This window comes from Camelus ferus, chromosome 7 (genome assembly GCF_009834535.1).
Source record: "Camelus ferus isolate YT-003-E chromosome 7, BCGSAC_Cfer_1.0, whole genome shotgun sequence".
Lineage (NCBI taxonomy): Eukaryota > Metazoa > Chordata > Mammalia > Artiodactyla > Camelidae > Camelus > Camelus ferus.
In genome coordinates, this window is record NC_045702.1 from 2,039,406 (window position 1) to 2,053,389 (window position 13,984).

Below are 13,984 nucleotides of genomic sequence, written 5' to 3' on the forward strand. Positions count from 1 at the left end.
CTCACAGGTGCCCACTGTGTGACAGGCACTGTCCCCGGTCCTCCCGCCACCAAACTTTGACTTGCCAAACTGGTACTTTTCCCAGGATAGGCCGGCATGTGCTAGGGCTTTTAAGATGTTAAAAACAAAAGACAGAGCTTCCATGTCTCTGACCCAGAAGGCTGTTCATTCATTCACACCTCCCTGCATTCAACAGCATTTACTGTGTCTCAGCCCTTGGAGAGCCTTCCTGCAGGGAAGAGCTTCCTGTAGATCAAGTTAAAGCCAGACCAGATCTGGGAAGATATGGGAGGAGATAGCCCTGAGAACAGTGAGAGTGTTCAGACCGAGGGTCCTGAGGATGGTGCAAGAGAAGAAGGGTGATGGACGAGCACTGGGTCCTCCAGGACACGTGTGGATGCCGGAGGGGCGTCTGGAGGGGCTGATGGCTGTCAGAGTCCTGATCTGGTCGGATGCAAGAGGCTCCTGCACCTCGTGTCCCTGGCTGGGAGAACGTGGCCCGGGGGAGCGTGAGACAGAGACAGAGCTGCTGGCATCAGGACTGAGATCTAGGATCCTGGGTCCTGCAGAATCAGCCCTGGAATCTGGAAGAGTCCTGTGGTGGCCTGGGGACCAACACGGATGGACAGGTGCCAGGCCGGGTCTTCACTTCTTTTGTCTTTCTTCTTCTTCCGTTTCCCAGCCACAGACGACAAGAGCTTTGATGCCAAAAAGGACAAGATAGCGATCAGTATCAGACACTTTGTTTTTCCCTCTGTCCTTGGCCTTTCTCCAAACACAAGGAAGGAAAGTTGCCCCACAGAGATCCTCCTGGAAGGACCAGCCAAGGCTCAGAGAAGCAAGTCTGGTAACTTTTGGTTCCAGGTTCACTCCCTTGGCCACTGCTACAGATAAAGGAGCGCACCCACACCTGTCAGGTGCTTTGAGATCTGGGAGTTGTCTGTTTATGGTCTTGGAACCTAGGAAGATGTCACTGATCTTACTGAGGCCCTTTTCACGGTCCACCAAAAGGGCTTCCCTGAAAGCAGGCGAGGAGTCCAGGAGAGCGGCTGGACCAGAGCGTTCCTCCACCAGAACCCTGTCCTACCTTCCTGAAGGAACACGCCTCCCGAGTGTCTCCTGGCACAGTCAAGAATTAGGGTGACCGTGAACTGTCTGCACCAGCCAGACTAGATTCAAGGTTAAAAACCAGTTTCTCAGGAAACCTCCCTCCTTCTCTGAAAGTCCTAAGGCCACGGCTCCTGTGTCAGAGGGTGGTACCCAGTGTGTTGAGGCCACAGAAATAGCTCTTGATTAACTTTTAGCCAAAAGGGGGAAAAGCTGAACTACCCATCCTCGGAGGAGGCAGGGATCAGGGCAGCTCCGGGAATCCCTGCAGGAAGAGTTCACGGTCAGCTCCTGGGACGTCTCTCCAGGTGCCACCATCGGGTGCCGTGGCACCAGTGTCTCCTGCGCATCTGTGCTCACCTCGGGGAAGCTCTGCGGTCTGGTTCTCGTCTTGGGCTCACCCGAGGGACTCACCTTTTGAGCAGGGATTTCAGGTGCTATGATTAACCCAGGCAGCTGCACATGCCTCCCCTGTGGGCAGGAAATACACTGTTTCCTCAGTGAAGCCAGGGAAAGCTGCTGACAGACTGCAGTGGGAGCCACATGTCTAGTCCCCGTCTCGGCCACCAGCACAGGGTACACTGTCTTCTTCCTGTTGGTGCCACCTGTCACGAGCAGCAGCTCTCTGGTGAACAGCTGCCAATGTGTCCGCCTTCTCACGGATGGAAGAAAAATCCAGTCACGTACAACCATCTCACCTGCCAAGGATGCCAGGGGCCGCAGCTCCAGGACCTCTGGCTGGTGGGCATTCATCCCAGCACGGTTCTAACCCTGCCCTGCCCTGCTGTTGGGCAAGCCCTGGAAGAGGTGGCATTTTCCCCACATTGGTACATGCTCTGCTTTTTAGTAGTTGCTGGAAAGAGGAAAGAGAAAATGCGTTTCTGATCACATAAAGCAGCAAATAAAGGGAGAACGACCACGAGTCTCCAGGGTGGTGCCCAGTGCGTCTGCTCTCCTCGCCCGTGTCCCCACTTGCCTCCAGGTATCGAGGGGCTTCCCCTGGCAGGTGACCCGGGCACTGGTTTCTGTAGGGTGTGGGTCTAGGATTTTGTACATAGGACCGTGGTGTTTTTCCACAACAAGTTACCACAAGGAGGGATCCGCAGAATCTCCTTATTCCACCCACATCCCTTCCTTCCATTTTGAAGCAGAAACCTTACTTCTCCTTTTTCCCCAGTTAATCTTAAGTTACCGTGATGGTCTAGCTGCTGACTCAGCTTCCAGCTCAGTGTGGGGGGGAAGAAGTTGTGGACCATGGAATAAAATTCTTCTCTTGAACACGGAACACTTTGGAAACTAGAGCTCATAACTGCAGGGACAGGATGCAACACACCCAGAATTTCGTTGTGGATTTGATCTTGAGATGGTCATCACTGTTCCCACCACTGTGCCCCGAGTGACCTGTCAGAAGAGGGCTAGAGGGAGGTGCTGGAAGAAAGTCTGTCCCTGCAAGAGGATGTCCCTGGGTGGGGTGGACGGTGACAGCGTATCACAGTCTTCCCTCATCAGATCCAGACCTCAGGCTCTTTCCCGAGGAAGGGAGGACTCTGTGTCTCTGGACGGGAAGGACTGACTCTTCTGTCCGAGGGCATCAGAGGAAACCACCTTTGGCAGCTTAGATTCCGAGGTGACTCTTCCTGTCGCCACTCTGGTGGGTGGACACCTCCCCAGGTGCTGAGAGGTCTTCAGCCACCAGGTGGAGAGACCGGAAGCCTGTCCAGCAGGGAAGTGACCCTAACCCTAACCCACTGTCTTCTAAAGCAGAGTCTCGGTGTCCAGCACAGCCCTGGGGGCCAAAGGTCCTGGAGGCAAATAGAGAAGCTAAGGCCGAGGGGTCTGGGGCAGGGACCCTGTCCCAAGAGGTGTTGGGAGGAGGGGCTGGCTCTGCCTGTCTGTGCAGCTTTCCTGAGAAACAGCTCAAACGCCGAGGATGCCGGGCCCACACCCCGAGGAGGCCGGTATCACGCCCCGAGGATGTGGAACCACGGCCCGAGGATGCGGGGCCACGCCCTGAGGAGGCCGGGGCCACACCATGACAAACCCTGCAGGCTGGCCTGCAGCAACCGTAGGTGGGGAGACGTCCCCGTTGGGTGTAAACTAAAGAGCCCCTCCTTAGTGGCCGCCTCCTCTCCTCTCTCACAGTGACCTTCATGTAAAGCAGAATGGGTGCCAGCGTCTACCCAGAGAGCAGGCCAGCTCTCCCAAGCCCGCCCTCACGCGACGTGTGTTCTCTCATCACAGGGGAAAGGACAGTTCACAGCTAGAGAGATTTTGCAGGTCGACCTGGTGGAGGTATTTAGAGGCAGGGCTGAGCTTGGATCACACGGGCAGCCAGCTGTTCTGCTTTCGTCTGAATCTGGTGGGGCTTTTACGTTCTGTGTGCTTGGTTGTCATCATCATGATGTCACCTCGAGAACCGTGCGCGCGCGCGTTTGTGTGTGTGTGTGTGTGTGTGTGTGTGTGTGTGTGTGTGTGTGTGTGATTGGCCAAAGCCGGGGCTGGACTGGGGGCAGTGAGTGAGGTGGAAGCCTGCGCGGGGAGTGGGGGAGGATGTTCCGTCCTTCCTCAGACAGGACAGTGAGCATCTCAGAAAATAACCCTCATCTGGAAGGCTGTGCGTTCCAGTCACCATGGAAACCGCTGACTTGTGGGGCGCTGGCGTCCACAGCCTCTGCCCTCCACACTTGCCTTGATGCCAGCCATTGCCTTGCACTGAGGAAATGCATCAGAGGAGGAGTCGGAGCACCTGGGCCTCGGGCATTTAGGCCCCAAACACGTTTCTGTTAAGGAAGGAGGTAAACTTAGAACCAAATCCACGGTCACGCTTTTCTTTGCTTACTTTGCTAACAGAATTTAGTTGCTCCCACACCACAGACTGCTGGACCAGAAGCTCCTCTGTCCTTTTCGGATGTCACATGCTAGAAAGCAGCAAACACAATTAAAGGCCCTCAGAAATCTCACTGACGTGTGGCTGGATTGTCCTCTGAGCTGGAGCCCTGACCCAGACAGCTTCCATGCTGGTTTTGATTCTTCAAGTAATCTGAACCCTCGGGGAATCACTTCTTTACTCCTTCTGAGATTCATGTGGCTTTTTCATTTGTTTTTAATGTGTATGGTATCCTGAAACTTGGAAGCAATTTGAAATACATTCCTTGGAAGTGAAGGAGTTGGAAGATAAGACAGCGGGGGTTGCTGCAAGGAAGAGGAGCAGGCTGTGCGGAGACCGTGCAAGGAACCAGAAGGGCAACGCTGGATGCTCTGAGATGCAGGGGGAGTCACGGCTGGGGGAGAGGTAATTTGAACTGACAGACCAGGCGGTTAACATACATGACTCATTCTACCAGGAAACTCACTGAGGATTGAATTCCATATGGATCGGGGGCTATTTAAAAAAACAAAATCGGCCGTGTCGTGAAAGGACTTCTGAGGTCAGGTCGCTCGGGCAGACCAGGCTTGCTCAGCATGTCCTCCGAGGTCTGCGCACTCGCTCTGCTCCTGCCCGGGTTCATTTGGGGTCCGTCCCTGGGACCAGATGCTGTGTTCTCCATTCATGTCTGGCTCGGGGCTGGGTGGCAGCGAGAGATACGTGATGGCCAGCAGCCTGGAGCCCGGTGGCAGGCGGTGGCCTGACACAGCCTCAGGCCCTTCTCAGGTGCCCCGGGCTGCTTCTGTTCTCCTGATGGAGGTGCTTCCACAGACAGGGTGTTTGAATAATGCCTGTCTGCTCACCTCTGAAAGACCATTGTCCTGCGCTCTCTGGGAGGTGACTGTGGGTTTGAGTCAGGAAAGGCTGGCCGCTGAGCCAAGGCCGAAACGAGCTTTGGCTTTATGACCCCAGGTGTTCAGTCAGGACGCTGGGCATGAGTTAGGCCTTTGCGATGCGGAATTTCCACCGAGTAGACCAGGCAAACCCTCACGAAGCCCGTCCTGGGGTGGCAGCCCTCTTCCCGGCGTGAAAGCACCTCCCCCACAGGTCTCTAGACACACACACACACACACACAACTTCCTTGTGTGCCCACGGGAAGCCCAGCCCAAGTGGTCTGGGTTAGGACCGAAGCCAGAGAGATGTCTCCCTGCTTCCAGGACCTGCCTGACCCACCTGAACCCAAGGGAAACACGGAGAAACCCTCCGCTCCCCGAACCTCGCTTCCCCCCTCCGCTATCGGCAGCTCCGGGCTGATCGTCTCTTCTTCCCTCCCGGCTTGAGATGATGCTGCCGGGAAGCCAGGGAAGCCGCGTCTCCCGGGGGGCCGGCCAGCCTCCCGGGGCCCCTTCCTGTCCTGCTCTCAGCCCGGGCGGTCCGCGACGCGGAGGGACGTAGCTCCACGTCTGACCTGCGAACCCCAGACTTCAGAAGGGCGACTTCCCACAGCTCACCGTGCTGGCCCCAGGCGCTAAGCGGAGCTCGAGATCCTGGGGATCAACGGGCAGACGGGTGAAGCGGCGTCTTCCAGAGCTGCGCGAGGACGGACAGCGGCGCTGCCCTTTCATCTCGGGCGGGCGCCGCTGTCCGCTTTCCCCTTCCTGGGAGCCGAGCGCAGGAGCCGGAGCCCTGTGCGTTTCACAAGGGAAAGAGGAGAAGCGACTGCAGACCGATGTAATCCCAGTAAACAGTTATTTGATGAGATTATGAATATACACAGATTTGCAAGTCGCGTATCATGTGATTATTAAAGTGCTGGAGTTTTGAATAGTGAAGCAGACAATGGATGAGATTCAGAAGTTCAGATAAATAAAAACAATCATTTTCCTTTGCAGTGGCAAATAGTTCAGTAAATATATGGGAACAGTGAGACACTCCCATGAAAAACATTAATTAAGTAAATTCTGTTTGGTGGGAGGCGGGGGAGAACAGAGAAGCAAGCCGGCCGCTCGGTAGCCCTTCCGACTCTGAGACGGAGCCACGTCGTCAGGCTGAGTAGAAGTGTGGGCCATGCGTGGCCTCCTTCCTTGTAAGGCCCTGGGTCCCCTGGGCTGCAGAGATCAGTGGGAGAGGGTCCGGAGGTGGCAGGTAGTCCAGATGGGAGGTGCACAGGGCGGGGGTGCTTGGAGCAGGTGGCGTCCCTGGTCTTTTTTTTTTTCTGTATCAATTTCTTTTTTTTCACACTGAAGTACAGTCAGTTACAATGTGTCAGTCTCGGGTGCACAGCACATTGTCCCAGTCAAGCGTATATATACATACATATATTCACTTTCATATTCTTTTTCATTAAAAGTCATTACAAGATCTTGAATATAGGGTCCCCGTTCTTGCTGGCGTTGGGCAGGCTGCCCTCTGGTTTCTGTAAAACACCGCCGGAATATATTTCCTCTAAGCTTTTCTTATTTATAAAGCACCGCGCCCACAGAGGAGAAAAAGAATTCCTTCTCCTTGATAGAACCTTCTGTCTGCCTCTCTTCTTCCCTCTTTTGCCAGCCCTGCCGAAGTGTCGCCTCCCCTTCAGGAGCCTGTCACGCTGGGCTGGCTGCATGGAGCTGCAGCGGCCACAGAGGGCCGGCGGCTGGCCCGCGGCTGTGACTTCCGCACCGACCAGGCTCTGGACGCCCTCCAGGCGGGGCACGCGGGCGGGCGGGGGGGCGCTCGGCCGGAGGGCCCTACAGCTCTGCGCACGCGGGGTCGTGTCTCCTGGGGCTGGCCTGGGGGCGTTTCTGGAACAGCCACAGTAGCCTCAGCGTTGCTGTTTGTGTTTTCATCCTTTCAGCTGACATCCTAGTGGACTAGAAGCCGCCTGTCAAACGTGGGCACTGCGCTCGCCTGTGCGGCAAGGGCTTTTTTCTGGAAGTTGACGCCAGGCTGAGGAGACACTTTGTAAACTCGCCCCTTGCTGACCGACCCAGCAGGTCTCGGTGCCTGCAACTGGATGCCTCCTTGTTACCCTTCTCTCTTTCCTTTTTATAAATTGCTAAGAACTCTCGTGGGAATCTGGGCTGAAGTTGCAGGATCTCAGCTCCACGAGACAGGATCCGTGGTGTTCTGGGCATCTCACTGCCGGGGGCGGCCCCTGCTTGGAGCCCGCGTGCCTGCACTCAGAGGCACCTGTTCCTCGCCATCAGGCTCCGGGGACATGTCCCCTCCATGATTCCAGCTCTTCCTGGGCGTCATCGAAGGCCTTTGGTGCCATCAGAGGAAACGTCAGATGAGTAGGCAGGTGGAGTAAATCATTAACATATCTTCATCAACTGCCCTGCGTGACGAGATATCTTAATTATCTCTGCAGCCTCCAGTGGCAGGCTGGAGCTGGCGTGCACGGCTCAGGAGACCCCCCAAGGCCTGGCTAGGGATCCAGGAGTGTTTACACCACGGAAGTGGGACAAGTGCTGCAGATCAGCCCCCACCCCGCCCATGCGTGTTTCACTGGCACATCCTGGGGACGCCTCACGGGCTGCAGGCGAACTCGCTGGCACGCCACGCCTGGTGGTCCTGACTCTAGCGGTGTGGGTTTGAGGGCGCGAGCTGGTCTGGGCAGCATCCGCGTGAGAACAAGCTGTGTAATAACAGGCCTCTGGCTTCTTTCTCCGACATCAGCGTCTCCGTAAGCCGGCTTCCTGAAGGTGTTAACGTCGGGATGAAAGGTGGGGAAGAGCGCAGGCTTTCATCTTCTGTGTTTGGGAGCCGTACTTTCCCGCTGAGTTAGTGTGCCCGTGTCTGCTCTGGCTCTGGTCTCAGGTGCGTCACAGACGTTTTCTTGAGACGACACGGTGTGGGGGGGCTTCCTGCACTGGTTTAGACTCAGGCAGCACTCAAGGGCTGGTAGACACAGAGCCGCCGCGGGTTCTGCGAGCCTGCTCGGCGCTCCTGAACGTCCTCTAGTTTTGTTAGTTGAGGCAGCTGATTAAACCGAGTAATTCTGGCCCTTCTTCCTAGACTGCTGGGAATTTCAAACCGATGCGTTATCTTCATCTGAAGCACCTAGACTTGTCTCCCTTGCCACAGATTTTTCTTGTTAAGACCCTAGTTGGGCTCGTTGGCCCCTTACTGCCTCTGTGTAATTTTCTGGATTAACTTCCCACAAGACAAAAGCCCTCTGGAGTTGTTCTCGGTCCCCAAAGTCTGGCTGTTTTGTTTCTGTCTCCTCTGGAAAGCTTGAGAAAATTCTCCTTTAAACAATTTTAGATGAGTTAAAGGAAAAACCACCATTTTCTATTTATAGCTTCACAGCTCGCCAGCATGTCAAAATACGCCTGAACAAATCAATGTCACCGTGGGATCAGTGGCCAACACCAGACCAGAGCCACCTGACAGACGAGAAAACAGACCAGAGACCCTGCCTGGTTGGCTCCCGTCACCAGACGAAGTGCCGGAGACCAGCTCGGCACCTGCACGGCCGCCCGGACTCAGCTCCGCTGTCCTGGGCGTCTCTGATGAGTGAGCTGGGGAGGTGTGGCTGGATTGTCCTTGGCTTTAAGATAATCTTTTGATGCATTACTGGTAGGAAAGTTAAATCATAAGGTCGTCTGCACCGTGCTGGTCCCCCTGTGGGGTTCAAATGAGCTGCAGCGACCGGAGACGAAGGCAGTGGGTCACCCCGGGCAGGGAGATGCCGTGAGGTGGGGTCCGCTCGCTCAGCGTTGCAGCGACCATAGAGGGGAGCCCTGGCCCGGCGACAGCGTCCGCTGTCAGCCCCAGGACACAGAGCATGAAAGTCATAAAGCTGAGAGGGACTCATTCACCGGCAAACCAGTCCTTGGTGGTTTCCGAAAAAAATGAAACCAGGGAATTCCAACGTGTTCTCTGTGGCCTCTTCCTCCCGACGGAGGGAGATAAAATAAGGAACGGCCGCCATCCGCCCCCAGAGGAGAGCCTGGGCCTGCAGGTGGGGGTTCGTGTGGACAAGGTGCAGGAAGGCAGAGGACCAGGGCCCGTCTGCCCTCACGGGGAGACCCAGCTCAGGAGCGTCGCTGTGGCCCTGGACGGCTGGTGGGCCCTGTGGCATCGCTCAGTCTTGTAAGTCACTTGACTCTCATTACAAGACATAGCGTGCCGTCCATGTGCTGCCGAAGTAGATTGACAGCCTCTCAAAAGACATCCGTTCCCGGCCATCCCTGGGAGTAGAAGGGACAGGGGCAGAGATGGGCCGCCCCATCTGAGGGCTCGCCCGGGCGTTCACACAGCGAGACACACCTTCAGGTGTCACCAGGCAGAACTTGTTGGCAGCAGACAGGGAAGCGAGGTGACCATTTAGGACACCCTCTCGTGAGATGGGGTGAGTGGCCGGCTGCTGTCCTGAGGGTGCAGCCTTTTATAAAGGACCTGGCGTCTTTCGCAGATGAAGGCCAGGCCCGTGACGTTTTCTCTTCTAGTCTTTTGTACCCTGCACTTTCTGGCACCATGGTTCTTGAGTTCCGTTTGCAGCAAAGTAACCAAGGAGCTTGTTAAAACTTTGGTGCTTAGGGCCTTGCTGTTGGAGAATCTGACTCCCAGGGGCAAAGGTGGCCCGGGCATCTGAGTGGCCACCAAGCCTCTGGTGGTGGTGGAGAGACTGCTCTGGGGTGCAGGTGTCTGGGTGGAAGTGATGGGACATGTCGCAGGTTGAGTTGTCTGGAGTGGAGATGGGAGGGGGAGTCTGGGAGGGACAGAGGGAGCAGGAGGGCTGAGGAAGGTGGGAGCCCTCAGCAGCCCCCAGGGGAGCCGAAGTGGGGCGGCCCCTTCCCGTCGTCCAGAGCTGGAGGTGGGGGCTGGGTCACATAGAGGTGCCCTGTCCATCGGTCAGGGATGGAGGCGGCTCCTCGGGGAGCTGTATAACCTTGAGCAGGACAGCGTCCTTCACCGGAGACAATTTCCGTCTGGTCAATAGGGAGCACTGCCTTCGGGCAGCAGGCGCCCCAAAGCTGGGCGCCCAGGTCTGGGCAGCACACTCAGCACCCATCACAGCAGAGGGGGCTCTGCGTGGAGTCCCTGCCAGACCACCTTCAGTTCCTCTTCCTTCCCTCTCTCAGCGTCTCCTAGACTCACGTTTTCTTCATTTAAAATACAGCCGTCCCCTCTGCACCCCCAGCCCCTCTCGGTGCCGTCGTCTCTCTTGATCAGCTGCAGGTAAGTGTCCTCGTCTCTCCTGTGACGTCCTCGCGTTGAGACGTCGTGTCCCTCACTGGGACTGGATGCGAAGGACTAGAAGAGAAAACGTCACTGATGCCACGGTTATTTGTTTGTTGTCCTCAGTACAGTCACACATTCCCAGTAAAGAACGTGAGTCACTAGGGGCCAGGCCTGATTCTGTATTAGACAGTGGGAAGTCTGGCCCCTTTAGGAAGAAGCTGGGATGCTTCCCCGAAAGGCTGCAGGACGCGGGCTGCGCTGGGCAAACCCGTCCCGAGCGGAGGGTGAGGAGGGGCCTGGCGCGTGCGTCCCCGTGACTCGCTGTCGTCCCAGGCGAGGGAGGTGGCACCTGCGTTTAACATCCAGCTCGAGTCGCTGACAGAAATAATAAAATGAGCATATGTGCATTCGGTTAAGCGTGGGGAGCCCTGACGGGCACACGGCGAGGCTGTGAACTAGCAACTCAGGAGGGTGCCCGCGAGGAGAGCGCGGACTGAACGCAGATTAAAGAGCAGCGACCTGCGTTAGCAAAGCAAACACGGAGACCGGTGAACGGCCTTCCTGGTGTCCTTCAACGTCACTTTATTCTGTCGCTGCATCCAGCTGACGCACACCCCCTGGCATGTAGGTACCACGGTGCGGGCACGGACCCAGGACTGCAAACACCAGACGTAGGAAGGGTGGAGCCTGGATCGCCGTCTCAGAGCATCCGTGGGGCGGAGAGGGCGGAGCCAGTGTACACGCCGACTCTGTGGAGGAGGGAAGGGGCACCTGCCACCACATGCCCTCCCCAGATGGCACAACTCCTGCCTCAGTGTCCCCACAGCACAGGGCTGCCTTCCTGGTGGACACTGGAAATTAAGCCTCCCAGGAGTTGTTAACAGGACAGAATTCCTTGTGGCCACAGGAGGCATGGGTTGAATTCAAGTCCCTCCCAGAGAGACTGTGTAAGGAACTTCGTTCCTATAACCCTGATGTGCCTTTAGCATCGGCAACCTCGTGTTACTGTTTCTTTTTTGTAGACATGTCCTAAATCCTTGACTCCATGCTGAGTCCACGGGGCAGAGCAAGGGACTCGACTCCCACCCAGGTCAGCGCTGGTGCCCTGGGCGCCCTGAGACCATCACGAGCTGAGTTAATGTGTCTGCAGCGTCAGTCTGTGCACGGCGTTCGCAGTGTTGTGAGTGACTGTGACCAGCAAGTCCGTGTGAGGTGTGGTCACAGTCAGGGGTAGTCACGGTGCTCAGCCAGAGAGGAGCACCTGAAAGGCCAGTGGTTTGCACTGCCCGTCGTCCAAATAAAGACACAACTAGTCCGGAAGAGCCATGGGATATAGTTTCAACAGGTTTCAGAGGAAAAGAAAGAAAAAGAAGAGCAAATGCGCAGTGCGTGTGTACATGTGTGTCGTGCGCGTGCACGCGAGTGCATGTGCCTGTGTCTGCGTGCGTGCATGAGTGCACGTGTGTGCGCGTGTGAGTGCATTACAAGTGCATGTGCGTGTACACGTGCGTGTGCAGGTGTCCGCTTGCCTCTACTGCGATTTCCAAAGTGCCTTTAAACAGAAACTTTGTGGGCCCGACATGCGCAGGTCAGGTTCTGCTTCTGGTTCTGGTTCTGGTTCTGGTTCTGGTCAGCCTCGCAGCATCAGGCCCCTCTCTGATGTTTTCGTTCTTCCACTGTTTATGAGCCTGTGTTACGCGCTGGCCGCACGATAACAGAAAAGGTCAAGTTTGCAGTGGTCCGTAATTACTGAGAACCAGGGCTTCCAAGCCAAAGTAACAAGCTTAATGCCTTTCTGACAGAATTTAATAATATGGTTTTATAATATTTAATTTTGTTCAGAAAACAGCTCCCAGCAGGAAGCCTTTTTTCCTTTACTTGCCTAAACGTTATTACTTTAAAACAATTTCCTGGCACAAAGAATTTATTATGTGGACTTGTGATCTGGTTCTTAGAGGCCTTTGGGGGCGGGACGGATTAACGTCCAGTTAATTCAGACATCCAGCTGAATTTGACAAGCAGAGTCGTCCCCCTGCAGTAAATTAGGGCAACTCCACCTGGATTTATCTTGTTTTAAGGACAGCTGGCTGAGGGGAACTTCGTTTCTGTCCCAGGCAGCAAGCACTCTCCCCACTTCTGCGTCCTCGCGCTGAGGTTGGGCACGACGATCTCGTGGATGTGTGTCCCCGCCAGGTTCCGAATACTGTTGTCGCGCTGTTGACAGTCACACTGCGTGACAGAACACTTCTACTAAATGACCTGATTGCTCTCTTTAACACCCCAAACAGTGATTTGCCGTCCAGGAGGAGATCCCCAGTGGAGTCTGCTCGCTGAAATCCTGGGGGTAAAACAAACAAACATAAATTGGTTCCATCGAATCTGTTCTGAGGAGTCTGGAGTGGACTCTTCACAGAGAGAGAAGAGGGCAGAAATGCAATCCCCCCACAGCGATGTTAGCGGGTTAAACAGCCTTTGCTCAGTATTTAAAAATGATGTCTTTGAATGATCTAAACAGAACATCCTCAGAAACACGGCTCTAAAAGGAAACAAGAGTGTCTGGGTTCTCCACGGGCGAGGTCCCCCCCCACCGTCTTGGGCGTCCAGTGCGCGGGGTGATAGATGCCGGGGCGGGAGGCTGATGCCAGGGGGCCACCCTGGACTCGGCTGGGCAGGTGCAGAAGGATCTGGGCTCAAGCTCTGAGCTGAGCCCGGTACTCGGCTGGGATCTGAATCCGACATTCCTTCCCTGCCCATCTTTCCTCCCAGACTGCATGTCAACATGCAGACCCCCTGCAGAGGCCAGATAGGTCATTTCGGAGGGAAAACTCCTATGAAGAGGTCAGAGCTGGGGAAAAACAAAAAGAGAGGCCAGTAGTACTGGGGGTGGTAAAACCACGAGGCACAGCTCACTTGCAGAGAAGGCGCCTAGGACACGTCCGTGTGCACTGATGGCCAGCTCCCACTGCGCTGTTCCTCATGGCACTGTGCGCTGGGCTGAGGCCACTTCCCGCGTCATCTCACTCGTCTTCCCCGAGCCTCCCCGAGATGGTTCTGTTATCACCCACCATTAATGGAAGGGCCATTGGAAGAGGTCACACGAGTAGGAGATGACAAGATGAGTTTTTATTCCAAGAAGAGAAAAATAAATGCGGAAAATAAATGAACAAATGCATCTAGTCATCTCTGTATTTGAGCCCCAGCCCTTTAAGGGGGTCCCTACGGCTGGCGATGTGGGGTGGTGGCCGCCGTGGTGAGCCATCCAGGCCCTGCCTAATAAGCAAGATGCTCGTCCTCCAGCGGCGGGAGGGTCAGGTCCCGAAAACTCATCCTCGCCGGGAAACGCCATCAGCCGGAGGCGCTGCCTCCCCAGAGCCGGGACAGCGGCCTGGCGGTGTCCCGCTTTCACTGGCCGGGAGGAAGGGGGACGAGGCCCAGCCCCACGCTGGTGCAGAGATGCTGCAGCCGGCCCAGCCTGGACCCTCAGAGGACCAGCAGGTGCCTCTGTTGCGGCCGCACCACACTCAGACCCCACTGTCGACCTGCCTGCCTCCGTGGTGCCCCGAGAGCGCCCCACACCTGCACATGGCGCAGTCTCCAGCCTGCTTCCCGGGCCCCTTGGTGGTGGATGCGGTGCTGCTGGTCCCAGCAGCTGTGGTCTGGTTGTCGGACTTGCCCTGGGTGAATAGGGACCGTGTGTTGGGACAAGACAACCGTAGATGCAGTGGCTTGGGTGTGCGAGACGTTCTGGAGAAGCTGTCATTTTAAGGATCGTAGAACTGAATGACTTTTTTGTTGTTTATTTTTTTAGCGGGGCAGGTAATTTGGTTTATTTATTTACT